This window comes from Thalassophryne amazonica, chromosome 14 (genome assembly GCF_902500255.1).
Source record: "Thalassophryne amazonica chromosome 14, fThaAma1.1, whole genome shotgun sequence".
Taxonomy (NCBI): Eukaryota; Metazoa; Chordata; class Actinopteri; order Batrachoidiformes; family Batrachoididae; genus Thalassophryne; species Thalassophryne amazonica.
This window is the reverse complement of record NC_047116.1, coordinates 90,258,743-90,273,124: the sequence shown is the minus strand read 5'-3', so window position 1 is coordinate 90,273,124 and position 14,382 is coordinate 90,258,743. Positions and strand designations below refer to the sequence as shown.

Sequence of the window (14,382 nt, the reverse complement as noted above, 5' to 3'; positions counted from 1 at the left end):
GATTCTCAATCGGAGGATGGAGACTCTCACCGCCCAGGTGGCTGGGCGCTGCTGCAGGTCCTCCTCCTGCGGACTGAGCACTGGATACAGACATTCCAGTGGTGGTTCAACGAACCCCCCCCCCCCCATCCCCTGAAGCATACATAAGCCCCCCGGAACCGTACGGAGGTTGTGTTGAGACGTGCGCGGACTTTTTAATGCAGTGTTCGCTCGTCTTTGCACAGCTTATGTCATTAATCTGCTCCGACGAGAGGCACGCGCCTGGGCTACGGCGCTTTGGGAGCAAAATTCACGGCTCTTAACCACATACACTGGGTTTGTAAGGGAGTTTAAACAGGTGTTTGATCATCCCAATATAGGCGAGACTGCTTCAAGTTGGCTGCTGTCAATGAGACAGGGGCGTCGGTGTGCAGCCGCTTATGCAGTCGACTTCCGCATCGCGGCTGCGAGGTCCGGCTGGAATAATGTTGCACTCCGCACCACCTTCGTAAACGGACTGTCTCCAGTCCTGAAGGAGCACTTGCTGGCTAAGGATGAGCCGCGGGATTTTGACGGGCTTGTCGATCTGGTCATACGGTTAGACAACCGGTTGGAAGAACATCGTCGGGAGTGAGGCGAAGGACATGGCTGGGCGTGAGCTGTCCCTCTCCCTTCCGGGTCCGAAAGGGTGCCGCCATCCCCACGCTCCACAGCCGGAGAGCTCCGTGTGGCAACAACTCCCCCTGCTGACGAAGCTATGGACACGAGCAGGGCCAACGTTAAATCCAATGACAGACAACGGAGGCTGGCCCGCGGGGAATGTTTTTACTGTGGCTCATGTGAGCACATACAGAAAAACTGCCCCAAACGGTTAAACTACAACACCCACCCTTAGAGACTGGGCTAAGGGTGGGTCATAACATTCACAATGATAAATCCCGTAAATCTGCACGCATCCCAGTAATGATCCTGAGTGGGGATCTAACCCTTCACGCCCCAGCACTGGTGGACACGGGGTCGGAGGGGAATCTGCTGGATAGCAGATGGGCAAGGGAGGTTGGGCTCCCTCTGGTGGCTCTCCCTTCTCCATTGAAGGTAAGGGCACTAGATGGCACCCTTCTCCCATTAATCACACACCAGACACGGCCCGTGACATTGGTTGTGTCTGGGAATCACAGGGAGGTGATCGTGTTTTTTGTAACACCTTCTACCTCCCGAGTGATTTTGGGGTTTCCATGGATGGTGAAGCACAATCCCCGGATAGATTGGCCGTCTGGGGTTGTGGCTCAGTGGAGCGAAATCTGCCACCGGGAATGTTTACGATCCTCGGTTCCACCCGGTGTGAATGAGGAGGTCAAAGTTCCCCCCAATCTGACGTCGGTGCCTGAGGAATACCATGATCTTGCTGATGTCTTCAGCAAAGATCTGACACTCACTCTTCCCCCACACAGGCCGTACGATTGTGCCATTGATTTGATCCCGGGCGTTGAGTACCCGTCCAGCAGGCTGTGCAATCTCTCACGCCCTGAGCGCGAATCAATGGAGACCTACATCCGGGACTCTTTAGCTGCCGGATTGATCCGGAACTCCACCTCCCCGATGGGTGCAGGTTTCTTTTTTGTGGGCAAAAAAGACGGCGGACTCCGTCCATGCATAGATTACAGAGGGCTGAACGAGATTACGGTTCGCAACCGATACCCGTTACCTCTGTTGGATTCGGTGTTCACGCCCCTGCATGGAGCCCAGATATTCACAAAACTAGATCTTAGGAATGCGTACCACCTGGTTCAGATCCGGAAGGGAGACGAATGGAAGATGGCATTTAACACCCCGTTAGGTCATTTTGAGTAACTGGTCATGGCGTTCGGCCTCACCAATGTGCCCGCGACGTTCCAAGCGTTGGTTAATGACGTCTTGCGGGACTTTCTGCACCGGTTCGTCTTTGTATACCTGGACGACATCCTCATCTTCTCCCCGGATCCTGAGACCCATGTGCAGCATGTACGTCAGGTCCTACAGCGGTTGTTGGAGAAACGGCTGTTTGTGAAGGGCAAGAAGTGCGAGTTCCACCACACTTCTTTGTCCTTCCTGGGGTTCATAATCTCCTCCAACTCCGTCGCCCCTGATCCGGCCAAGGTTGCGGCGGTGAGAGAGTGGCCCCAACCAACAAGCCGTAGGAAACTACAACAGTTCCTCGGCTTCGCAAATTTTTACCGGAGGTTCATCAAGGGCTACAGTCAGGTAGTCAGCCCCCTGACGGCCCTTACCTCCACTAAAGTCCCCTTCACCTGGTCAGATCGGTGCGACTCCGTGTTCAGGGAGTTGAAACGCCGGTTCTCGACTGCACCAGTTCTGGTGCAGCCCGATCCCAATCGCCAGTTTATCATTGAAGTGGATGCCTCTGACTCAGGGCAATGACTATCCTCGAGCCTGCCCACACGTCACTGTAGTACATTGTTTGACTCCAAAGACTGTGATTGTTTGTATCTCGTTCTGCACTTCACAACAGTAAATTATTACTTTTGGCTTATTCATTGCCCATTCATTTACGCCCCCTGTTGTGGGTCCGTGTCACAACACTTTCCCAACAAAAATATCAGATATATGTTTTCATTTTAAAGTAATGTGCTAATTTTTAAGAACCAATCAGTGTTTAGCAGAGGCACTTTTACCCAGAATGCTTTGCGGTCTGTCTAAAACCTCAGAATTAGTGTATTATTCAACATCAAAAGATATAATGTTGTATTTTAACTTTGTACAAATGACAGAATTGACATTAATGGAGTTATTCTATCAGTATTTTCACAAAACCATAAGTTAGTATGACTTTATTTTTTCAAGACCTCCACCTGACCGGAGCATTATGATTAGTAGGGAGCTGATTTTGTGGGTGCTCTCAGGATGTGTCTGTGCAGCTTCCTACAGGGGGCAGTATGGTCAAACATGGAAATACTGGCTCATTCTTTGGGTCTTTTGTCGCTTTCAAAAGTGATCGTGTTAAAAGTCAGTTTCAGCTTCTTAGTAATTGCAAATATACCAGAAAAAACACTGGAATTTATCGATTATCTGTAACTTCAGATACATTTTTGTGCTGTTGTTTTTAGCAGGAATAAACCATAAAATAGGGTAATAAATTATGTGGAATGGATAGAAATTCACCTTAAAAGGTTTATACTGTGAATTGAACAGTCATACCGTCAAGGCATAAATAATTGTGCGTTGTTTTAACAGAAATTGACCATAAAATAGGACAATAAATGCTGTGGAATGGATAGTATTTCACTTAAAAAGCAACAGGGTTACATTGTGAATTGTACAGCTATACCATGAGCCTATATACAATTTCACCATTATTTTAACAGTAACTCATCTTTATTGGAACATTTTCAAACTGTTGTTTTTACAAGTGTTAATATACCTTACCGTGAAGCCATATACAATATCACTGTATTTTTTATGGTGAAAAAATGGCAACCACAGCTGCCAGTTTTTCACCCTAAATTTGACAAGATTTTTTTTACAGTGCACTTGCAGGAAGGAGGTCCACAAGTGGGTGAAGACATGAAGGGTTTTGTAGATGAAACTGCCCAGTTTGACTTGTGATCAGTGAAAGCTATTGTGATTTTCTAAAGTACACATGGTGAAGGTGAAATGCATTATGGGAAATGTGGTTTCTTTAGGTTATTAGTGCTGTTATCCTACATATGAGTTTTTAAAGTTTTGCGTCAGTCATTTCCTGACAACATGAACAAGGGGAGCAGCTTAAAGTAGTGATTAACAACATATTTTGCATGTCTTGAAAGCTGAAGGGTCATGGAGGGGCTGGAGCCTGTTCCAGCAGTCAAAGGACAGGACACCAGACTGTCACAGAGACACATACAGACAAACAAACAGTCACACCCACGCACGCACACTTACGGACAATTTAAAGTTTTCAATCCACCTAACCTGCATGTCTTTGGATGTAGGAAGAAGCCGGAGCGCTTGGAGGGAACCCACACAAACATTGAGAGAACAAGCAAACTCCACACAGAAAGGTCACAGGTGGGAATCAATCCCATGACCTTCTCAAAATCAGAATGAGAATCAGAATAGCCTTTATTTGCCAAGTATCAACAACAATACAAGGAATTTGACTCCAGTTTGAATCTGGTTCTTGCTGTGAGGCAACAGTACTAACCACTCAGACACCATGCTGCCCTAAAAGAGCATCAGTTGAATTTATTTATATAGCACCAAATCACAACAAAGTTGCTCCAAGGCACATTATATGGGTAACGTCTGATCGTACCAAACCCCTGAGCAAGCACACAGATGACAGTGGTCAGGAAAAACCCCATCTAATGTTTTTTGAGGAAGAAACCTCAAGCAGACCAGACTCAGAGGGGCGACCCACTGCTCAGGTCATTCTAACAATGACAATGTTACAACCAGTTACAAAAAAGCGGATGCATACATGTTATTACAATATGATTTATTATTATTATTATTATTATTATTATTTTGCAATGAGTTGAAGATGGGTTGAATATAATCTTTTTTAAGTTTGTTTTTTGTCTTCATCAATTTTTGCATTTTGTGCTAACTCAAATGCTTTACTGCAGTAATTAAACATATTTTAGTTTCAGAGACAACAAAACCTGGGAAACTGTGTCATAATAAACTGGGCTTCATTATGCAATCCCTCTCTAACAAGGAAGATGGTATCTTGGTTGATTGGTATCTTCGTCCATAGGATAGTGCACACAGAATTGACTGAACAGGCCTAGTTTTGATGCACACTCTTTCTGACAGATGCCACTTGTGGTTGCTGCAGGACGTTTCTGCTGGTGGTCAGCATCTCGCCCTCTTTCCTTCCTCTTTTTCCTCTTCTCTGTGTTGTTCATCCACATTTCTTCAAAGACTTCCACTCCAATGTGGCTCATTGCTCAACAGCTGGCTTGGGCCATCACATGTTCTTTTCAGATCTTCCAGTTGACGGAGCAGCTCTTGAGGTTGTGCTTCAGAAGGTCCTTGTAGAGTTTCTTCTGTCCTTGTCTTACTTCAGTTGGAACTGGAAGATCTTATTGGGAACTCAGCTGTCATCCATCCTAATGACATCCCCCATCAAAGCTGGTTCTTGATAATGACACAGTCTATGCTCTGGAGTTTGGCCTGGTACAGTAGTGTTTCCACCTGATACAGAGGATACTGCTTAGGCATTGTTGAAGGAATCGTTCGGTGGTGCTGGAAAGTGGTCCAGTTCTCAGATCTGTACCACAGGGGTGGCATGATGATGTGTTTGTAGATGAGGATTTTCATCTTGTGTGGAAGGTCTCTGTTGTTGAAACACGTGCATAGCTGGCTGAAGACAGTTCCTGCACACTTGAGTCATTGTTGGCTCTCGTCTTCAATGTCTGTATTTGATGACACATAGCTCCCTAGCTATGGAAAGTGAGTCACATTCTCCAGGACCAGTCTGTGCGGCTTTACAGCAGGAAGCTTTGAGTTGACCATGTTGGGTGAGGCTGATGAAGGATCTGTGTCTTCTTCAGATTAATGTAAAGACCACATTTGGTGTAGGCTTCTTCAAAGGTTTCAAAGATTTTCAGCAGTTTATCTTCCATAAAGAATGACACGCTGCTGCTGCTGCTGGCATACTGGAAGTCCTGGAGCAAAGTGGAGGTGACTTTCTTTTCAGTCTCAACTATCAGTCGGTGTGACATGCTGTCTAACACCTATGTCAAGTCAATGAAGGCAAGGTAGAATGGATGGTGTTCCTCTCAACATTTTTCTTTAAATTTGAGGACAGGGAAGATCATGACAATTGTCCCTCTTGATGGTCGGAGGCCAGTGGGTGTCAGGAAGCATGTTTTCTGGTTGTGGTCTCAGATGGTTGTTGGCAATGCTTGAGAGAACACACACACACACACACACACACACACATATATATATATATATATATATATATATATACACACACATGATCCAGACAACATAATGCAAAATATTTGCAGAAAACCCTTGTTTACTCTGAGTCCCCAGAGAAGCATCATATCCACAGTGAGGTCCTTTGTCCCTACACAGAACTGGTCTGAGTGCTGAGCTGGAACCCATACAAGCACTTTAAGATGTGATATTGACATTGAGCAGAATGACCCCTGTGAAACTCCTGGATGATTAAGGCCTTTATAATCCAAATTTCTCAAATGATCTCACTTTATTGCATCAAAGATCAGCCATAGCAAAGCAACATGAGGTAACACTCTCTGGGCAGTAGCTTGTAAAAAGGCTATCAGATTATTTTCATCTCCCTTTAAATGGAGATGATGAGGATTTTAGATTTCCTTTACACAGGATGGCGGCAGTTGTGAGTCTGTCATCCAAAAACACACCTGATCCACAGAGGTGATGCAAAAACACCTTTCTGTGTAACCACTTCAGCTGGCCTTGTGTGGTGTTGGTGTCTCATGTGGAGTTTGTTTGCTACAGATGATGTCACATTTCCACAGAGATATGCCACTTTTTTTGACATATATGCTGGATTTTGAATGGTTTGCCATCATATTTCCTCACTGTTCGTGCACACTGAGTGAGAGAGAGAGCAAGAGAGCTAGAGAGATCAAGGTTCTGCTCCTTTCTCTGCCCCTGACCAAGGTAACGTCTCTACATCTAGAGCTGGTCTCCGGGCACACACACTTCCCACAGATCACAAACACCCAAAAACACTTTCAGAGCATGACCAACATCAAAAAACGTCTGTATCCGATGGGTGAAGTACAACAATGTACAAACAAAGGTTTGTGAGGTCCTGTGACAAGAAAAGGAGCAACGGACATAAACCACCGTAAACGCTAAACAGGAGACTAAACTGCTATGTCACTTTATCTACTGTAGGTATACTATAACACATTTTATAGGATAGTATACCATTACACCGAAAGCAAAATTTTTACTATATTTCATTCCCACATCTCCTGTTTACACATATATTTATTGTAGAATATTGTTAACTGCATGTACACCTTCTTAATAAACATAATTGTATGTTTGCCATGTGAATAAAACTCCACTGAAATTGAAATTGTATTGAGACAGAGACAGACAGAGAGAGAGAGAGAGAGAGAGAGAGAGAGAGAGAGAGAGAGAGAGAGAGAGAGAGAGAGAGAGAGACAGTTGTCAGTTTGGATTTATTGTATGTGGGTGCATGCATGTTTCCCGTCATTCACAGGCAGCATCAGCTAAATCTGCAGAAAAATGACTGGACAAATAAAACCTTTCACTGAATGTTCTATGGCTGGAAAATAACTGACAGCCATGAAAAAATAATTTTAAAATTCATTGCAGGGACTGAATAAAGTCATGTGATTGTTATCCTCTTCAGAAAACATGTTGTCTTTTTCACACAGTGTTCTGTGAGTCAAACTCTGGATTATACAATTCATGAAAAAAGAACAAAACTGTGGTGCGTCGACAATGAACTGAATGCACCTACTTCGTATATAGTAAAACATTACATACACCGGCACCAACGGGCCTCAGGGCGTATATAGGACTTTGACTTCTTTTTCTTACTTCATATATTCGTCTGATGATGTGAACTGCCCATGTCTGCAGGGGTGGAGTCTAAGCAGTGCCCCGCGAACACACACACACACACACACACACACACACACACACACACACACACACACACACACACACACACACACACACACACACACACACACACACACACACACACACACACACACTGATATACAAAGTGATAACTACTAACTCACACAGCAAAATAATCATGTCTCTCCTGCATATCATATTTCTAATTGTTTACTTGTATTATTGTTCCATGTTGATTTTCATGTTTGTGGTTTTATTGTGACACTTTTGCTCCTCGTTTATTTCCAATGGCTTTACTTCCTGTCTAGAAGCGTCCGATTTCACATGCACGTTCACAGCCATTTTCAGATCTCTCCAGAGATGTTCGGTCAGATTCAGGTCTGGATTCAGGCTAGGCCACTCAAGAACATTCACAGAGTTGTCCTGAAGTCACTCCTTTGATATCTTGGCTGTGTGTTTAGGATCATTGTCCTGCTGAAGGATGAAGCGTCCCCCCCAGTCTGAGGTCAAGAACGCTCTGGAGCAAGTTTTCATCCAGGATGTCTCTGTACATTGCTGCATTCATCTTTCCCTCAATCCTGACTCGTCTCCCAGTTCCTGCCACTGACAAACATCTCCACAGCATGATGCTGCAACCACCATGCTTCACTGTAGCGGGAGAGCAGCATCAACTCAGAACATGGTGCCAAATATGCTGAACAACTGAATGAACCTTTTATTTTTTTTCAAAATTTTTTTAGCTTTTAACCACATACAGCAACACATCCAGGTACAGGTACAAAGAAATTTAAATAGTTCAGCTATCAAATTTACAATTTCTGATGATTTATTCAATGAATTTAAAGCCTGATTTATGCAGCTGCACAGCTGTAACTCCGTGTCATGCAATGAAGCGCGTGACAGTTTTGAAGTTCTCCATTGCTGGATTAAGCTTTATTCTGGATTAATTTGTCCAACAAGCTTTTCTTTCTACAGTCATCAACCTAAAATTTAACTCTGTGTTGTAAATGTGCAGACTTTTCTGATCCATTTGTAATCACTGCAAATATTATAATATGAGATGAATGAGTGAAAGCAGAAAAGTGTCAAATCATAGCCTTTTGCACTGTCTGATTTAACAGGTGCAAATCAGGGAAATGACTCTGGTTCCACAAAAACATGGGACTTTTTTGTTCGGTGACTGCGAATATCCGGTTTATATGATGATGGTTCAGGTGAGTTTTACTGTACATGGAACTGAACACTAAATTTACCTCGCAAAGCTTTGACGATGATGTCGGCTTCCATCCCACACAGCTGACTTTATTTTCCCAAATTTTTCTTCTGTTCAGATCTAAAGGGAATCTGTACATCTTGAAGTCCTTGCTGTGTCTATTTGTGCATCCAAACGCACAGCAACCTGTCATTTTCAGTGAATAAACACATAAAATAGCTGGACTTACATGCAGAAAGATTAACAGCAAACACTATTTTGGCCTCAAGTGGCACCATGAGTCATGTGACCAACTGTTTATACTCGTCATGTCGTTACTTTCTCAATCAATGGGCTCTACTTGAACCAATTGAAAACAATGAATAAAGACAAAAGGGTTGAAAAAGACCAAAACACTTTCACACCTGAATTCCTATGAGTGTAATAACTGTCTCAGGGATATATACAGTAGTGTTCAGAATAATAGTAGTGCTATGTGACTAAAAAGATTAATCCAGGTTTTAAGTATATTTCTTATTGTTACATAGGAAACAAGGTACCAGTAGATTCAGTAGATTCTCACAAATCCAACAAGACCAAGCATTCATGATATGCACACTCTTAAGGCTATGAAATCGGGCTATTAGTAAAAAAAAAGTAGAAAAGGGGGTGTTCACAATAATAGTAGTGTGGCATTCAGTCAGTGAGTTTGTCAATTTTGTGGAACAAACAGGTGTGAATCAGATGTCCCCTATTTAGGAAGCCAGCACCTGTTGAACATGCTTTTCTTTTTGAAAGCCTGAGGAAAATGGGACGTTCAAGACATTGTTCAGAAGAACAGCGTAGTTTGATTAAAAAGCTGATTGGAGAGGGGAAAACCTATATGCAGGCGCAAAAAATTATAGGCTGTTTATCTACAATGATCTCCAATGCTTTAAAATGGACAAAAAAAAAAACAACAAAAACAAAACAAAACAGAGATGCATGGAAGAAAATGGAAAACAACCATCAAAATGGATAAAAGAATAACCAGAATGGCAAAGGCTCACCCATTGATCAGCTCCAGGATGATCAAAGACAGTCTGGAGTTACCTGTAAGTGCTGTGACAGTTAGAAGAGGCCTGTGTGAAACTAATTTATTTTCAAGAATCCCCCGCAAAGTCCCTCTGTTAAATAAAAGACGTGCAGAAGAGGTTACAATTTGCCAAAGAACACATCAACTGGCGTAAAGAGAAATGGAGGAATATTTTGTGGACTGATGAGAGTAAAATTGTTCTTTTTGGGTCCAAGGGCCGCAGACAGTTTGTGAGATGACCCCCAAACTCTGAATTGAAGCCACAGTTCAAAGTGAAGACAGTGAAGCATGGTGGTGCAAGCATCATGATATGGGCATGTTTCTCCTACTATGGTGTTGGGTCTATATATCGCATACCAGGTATCATGGATCAGTTTGGATATGTCAAAATACTTGAAGAGGTCATGTTGCCTTATGCTGAAGAGGACATGCCCTTGGTGTTTCAACAAGACAATGACCTCAAGCACACTAGTAATTGAGCAAAATCTTCGTTCCAAACCAACAAAATTAATGCCTCGCAGATGTGAAGAAATCATGAAAAACTGTGGTTATACAACTAAATGCTAGTTTAGTGATTCACAGGATTGCTAAAAAAGCAGTTTGAACATTAGTTTTCAGTTTGTAGCGTCAACAGCAGATGCTACTATTATTGTGAACACCCCCTTTTCTACTTTTTTTTACTAATAGCCCAATTTCATAGCCTTAAGAATGTGCATATCATGAATGCTTGGTCTTGTTGGATTTGTGAGAATCTACTGAATCTACTGGTACCTTGTTCCCCATTTAACAATAAGAAATATACTCAAAACCTGGATTAATCTTTTTAGTCACATAGCACTACTATTATTCTGAACACTACTGTATGGTGCAGTATATGTACTTTGTCTAATTCCTCTTTCTGCAGTAATACATATACATCTGCTATCTGCATCAGAGTGAGAACTCTGTTGCTCCATCTTAGCGGACAGGGAAGAACAGGAGTGAGAACAGGAGAGTGCATCATGTCAGTTTGTCTGTGCACCAAAGCAGACTTCTGTTAGCGTCAACTTTAAGCCCTTGTAACCCCAACCTTGGGAAAAGGGTTAAATGTGTCCAAAAGTATCCTTTAGAACAGCTAGAACAGCTGTGAAGCAACTTTGGCTAATAATGAACTCAATTCAATTATGTGCAGGATTGCCATCTAATAAAAATATGTAGCCCCGATTTAAATAAAGCTCATAATCCTGCCCATAATTGAACTGGGTTCATCCAATGAGTCATTTATTTGTGTGATACACTCAAAAAACTGAATCATTAGATGTGCTTTATTTGAGTGGCTGCCATGAGTGCAGCACTGAGTGCTGCAGTGGCTGCAGCAAGATAATTTCACATGACAAGATTATTGAATTAAGATTGTTAAATCTATAAATAAGCATGTTGAGCACTTAAAATAAGACATTAACTCTTAAAATGAGATAAATCATCTAACACTTGCGAATCTAAGTTGTTTTTTTTTTCTTGGTAAGAACCAAATAATTTGCAGTGTGGTAAACATTAAAACAAATTCAATCAGCTGCTTGTTTCAGCTGTTTGTGTTCCTGCAACTGAGCCGGCAGTAGTGAGTGAGTGAGTGAGTGAGTGAGTGAGTGAGGCTACCAAAACATCTCCATGCAGCTCGATGCTCCTGTGACTACAGATGTACATGTTTCTGTGTAGGCTCTCAGTTGTCCATGTGGTTTCCATAGTAGAGAAGCTTGAATCTTCGACTGGACTGGGTTGCTTGATGCGAGGATGTTTCGCTTCAAATTGCAGAAGCTTCCCCAGCTAAAATTCTTGCTCTGGAAGTCTGACTTCTGTCTGACTCTTGTAGAGACGAATGAACAGAAGCCAACAACAGGTGCACATATTATTCAGATGTTTAAGTTCCACAGGACTGTAGCCAACCTCCTTGAATGTGGCTGCGAGAGGAAATTGATGGCAAATTAATGAGATGGACAATATGAATGGTAACCAAAGAGAAGAGAACAACTTTCAAAGAGATTAGAGATGAACTCCAAGGTCAAGGTACATCAGTATCAGGTTGCACCATCCATTGCTGTTAAAGCCAAAGTGGACTTAATGGAAGATGATAGAGGAAGACACCACTGCTGAAAGCACATCATAAAAAAAATGCGACTGGAATTTGCAAAGATGCAGTTTGACAAGCCACAAAGGTTCTGGGAGAATGTCCTTTGGACAGTTAAGACAAAACTGGAGCTCTTTGGCAATTCACATCAACTCTATGTTCACAGACACAAAGATGAAGCATGCAAAGAAAAGAACACTGTACCTACTATGAAACATGGAGGGGGCCAAGTTTGGAAAAAAGCTGTTAGCAACTTCAGTTTTCATGATGGCGGCCATTTTTTTTTCAAGATGGCACCCAGGAATATATATATATATGTATTTTTCATTATATATTTGCACAATCTTGGTTTATTTCAATGTTGTACCTGCTAAATATTGTACTGTGGACTAGGGGGGATTTGAAATTAACTTCAGTCAATATTTTCATGCTTTTTAGATGCATTGTGTATGTTTTAACAAGTGTCCATGCATAGTGTAGAACATGCATGTTGTCGAACATGTACGTATAATGCAGAATGTGTGATAGTGCTTGGCGTGTAAGAGTTTTGTAGAAAATGTAGTATTCATGTCCTTTGGTTGAACACATACAAACAAATTGACAGTGAGCACCACTGCCAATAGCTGACCAAATGTGGATGGAACAGGCCTTCCAGAAGAAAGTACATTTGGGCTGAGCACTTGCTGAGCACTAAGTAGCTGCAAATGTAAAATATAGACTTTATGTACCATACTGTAATGAAATTAGTGCTTACATTAGATACATTAGATATAAAACAATTAAATTTAGAATAATCTGCCATTTTGATACACTTGTAGGCCTCATTTAATGTCATGTAGTGTCAAGGAAATAAAATTACATGGACTGACTAATGTCTGTATCCAATGTAACATGATTTGTGTAAATTTGTGTTTCTGTCAATGTACAACAGTATAAAATAGGTTCAACACACAAAACAATAATACTTTTACAAATGAAGATGACACACACATTATATCTTAAATTTTTACATTTGTGTTTAGTAGCATCACATTTTATGATTTACTGTCATAATTAACTAGATTTTCTTGTGAATATATTTTATTTGCACAAATAGGCTATTTTAAGATTTCCTGTGACCAGTAGCCTTTTTTGAAGCTAAAATATCATTGAATGAACAGGTCCCTGATGATGTTATGGTAGGGTATCTGAGAAAGTGTGGATGTGGTGTGAAAGTGACAGATCCTGGCATGCTGACAGCATCACAACAGGGATTCCTCTGCGACCTCATTCAAGCCCTTCTGCCAGGAGACATCACTCTGAGAAAGCGTCCGCTCTTCTAATCCTCTTGTCAGATCTCATCTCATGTCTAGATAATATCTGCCCAGACTCTGACTACATCCAGTCAACATGGATTACTGTGCAGACCTGGCATCAGAGTGCATCTCCAGAAACCACCTGTGATGGCATTTCACTCACTTACATTTGATTTGATGGGAAAGCTATGACTGCTCTAATCAGAAAAAAAAAAGTTTTTCACATCAAGATGGGCATTTGTGTTGGTATTTTGCACATTATTGTAACAACTCCTGAGCTTTGTGATTTAATTAACGTCTTCTCACAGTGTCTATCACAATTGTGCCAACACCCAAAGCTCTGACTAGTCAACTAGCTTTCATAAAATATTTTGCAGATTGCAGATTCAAGCTCCAAATATCTGTTTCACTGCTTTCCTTAACAAGCTCTAATGTGATTGTTAAACTGGCTGTGAACAAATTGGTGCATGTCCAACTCAAGTTTTCACAATGCATAAACTTAGCACATAATAGGGCTCAGGGCACAAAGCGCTTAGGGTTTAATTAGTTATGGACACTTTGGGTATACCATGAAATGAAGCAGTCAGAGTGTCATCAGTCATCCTTTTTACCTTGTGCATTCCATGCATGCTACTCTTTAGAAAGGAGAGTCAAGTGAAGTGTCCAGGGTTTCTGGCCGTGGACCTCAGGTGTCCCTGATCCAACAGCTCCCCCAGGCCGTGGCTAACAGTGCCGGCGTGGGCCTTGGATGGAGTTGTTTGATGACTTTGCTGTAGAGTAGGGGTTCAGACTGAGGTTTTTTGTGGTGGTGTGCGAGGTTAGTGTGTGTCATCATCCAGTAGTGGGGCCCCCATGTTGGCTCTGGCAATGGGACCGCAACCCTGATGGGGGCACGGTGGTGCCTGGGGATTCTGATGGCTCATACCCTGGTGGGCAGTCCTGGGTAGGGTCGCTCCTTCTGTGAGTTTTTGGGCCTTATCTAGTGTGCTACATGCTCACGGGGCTGCTCTGTGTTCCCTGTGGTTGCCCCTCACTTCCTGGTAGCACCAGGTATTGATCCGTAAGTCCTAATCCTATCACTGTGCATGTCTCCTCTGTCCGTGGAGCTGCCATGGCATAGGATCCCATATGTAGCCGC

The 14,382-nt window shown here is 42.4% G+C and overlaps 1 long non-coding RNA gene across 1 annotated transcript; it reads left to right on the top strand.

Annotated features, from left to right (window-relative positions):
• The first annotated feature begins 1,568 nt into the window (after nucleotides 1–1,568).
• Nucleotides 1,569–11,897, top strand: LOC117525413. The gene is made up of 3 exons (XR_004565040.1): nucleotides 1,569–1,582; nucleotides 4,013–4,016; nucleotides 11,815–11,897. It is a non-coding gene; the product is annotated as an uncharacterized LOC117525413 (long non-coding RNA).
• Nucleotides 11,898–14,382: the final 2,485 nt, after the last annotated feature.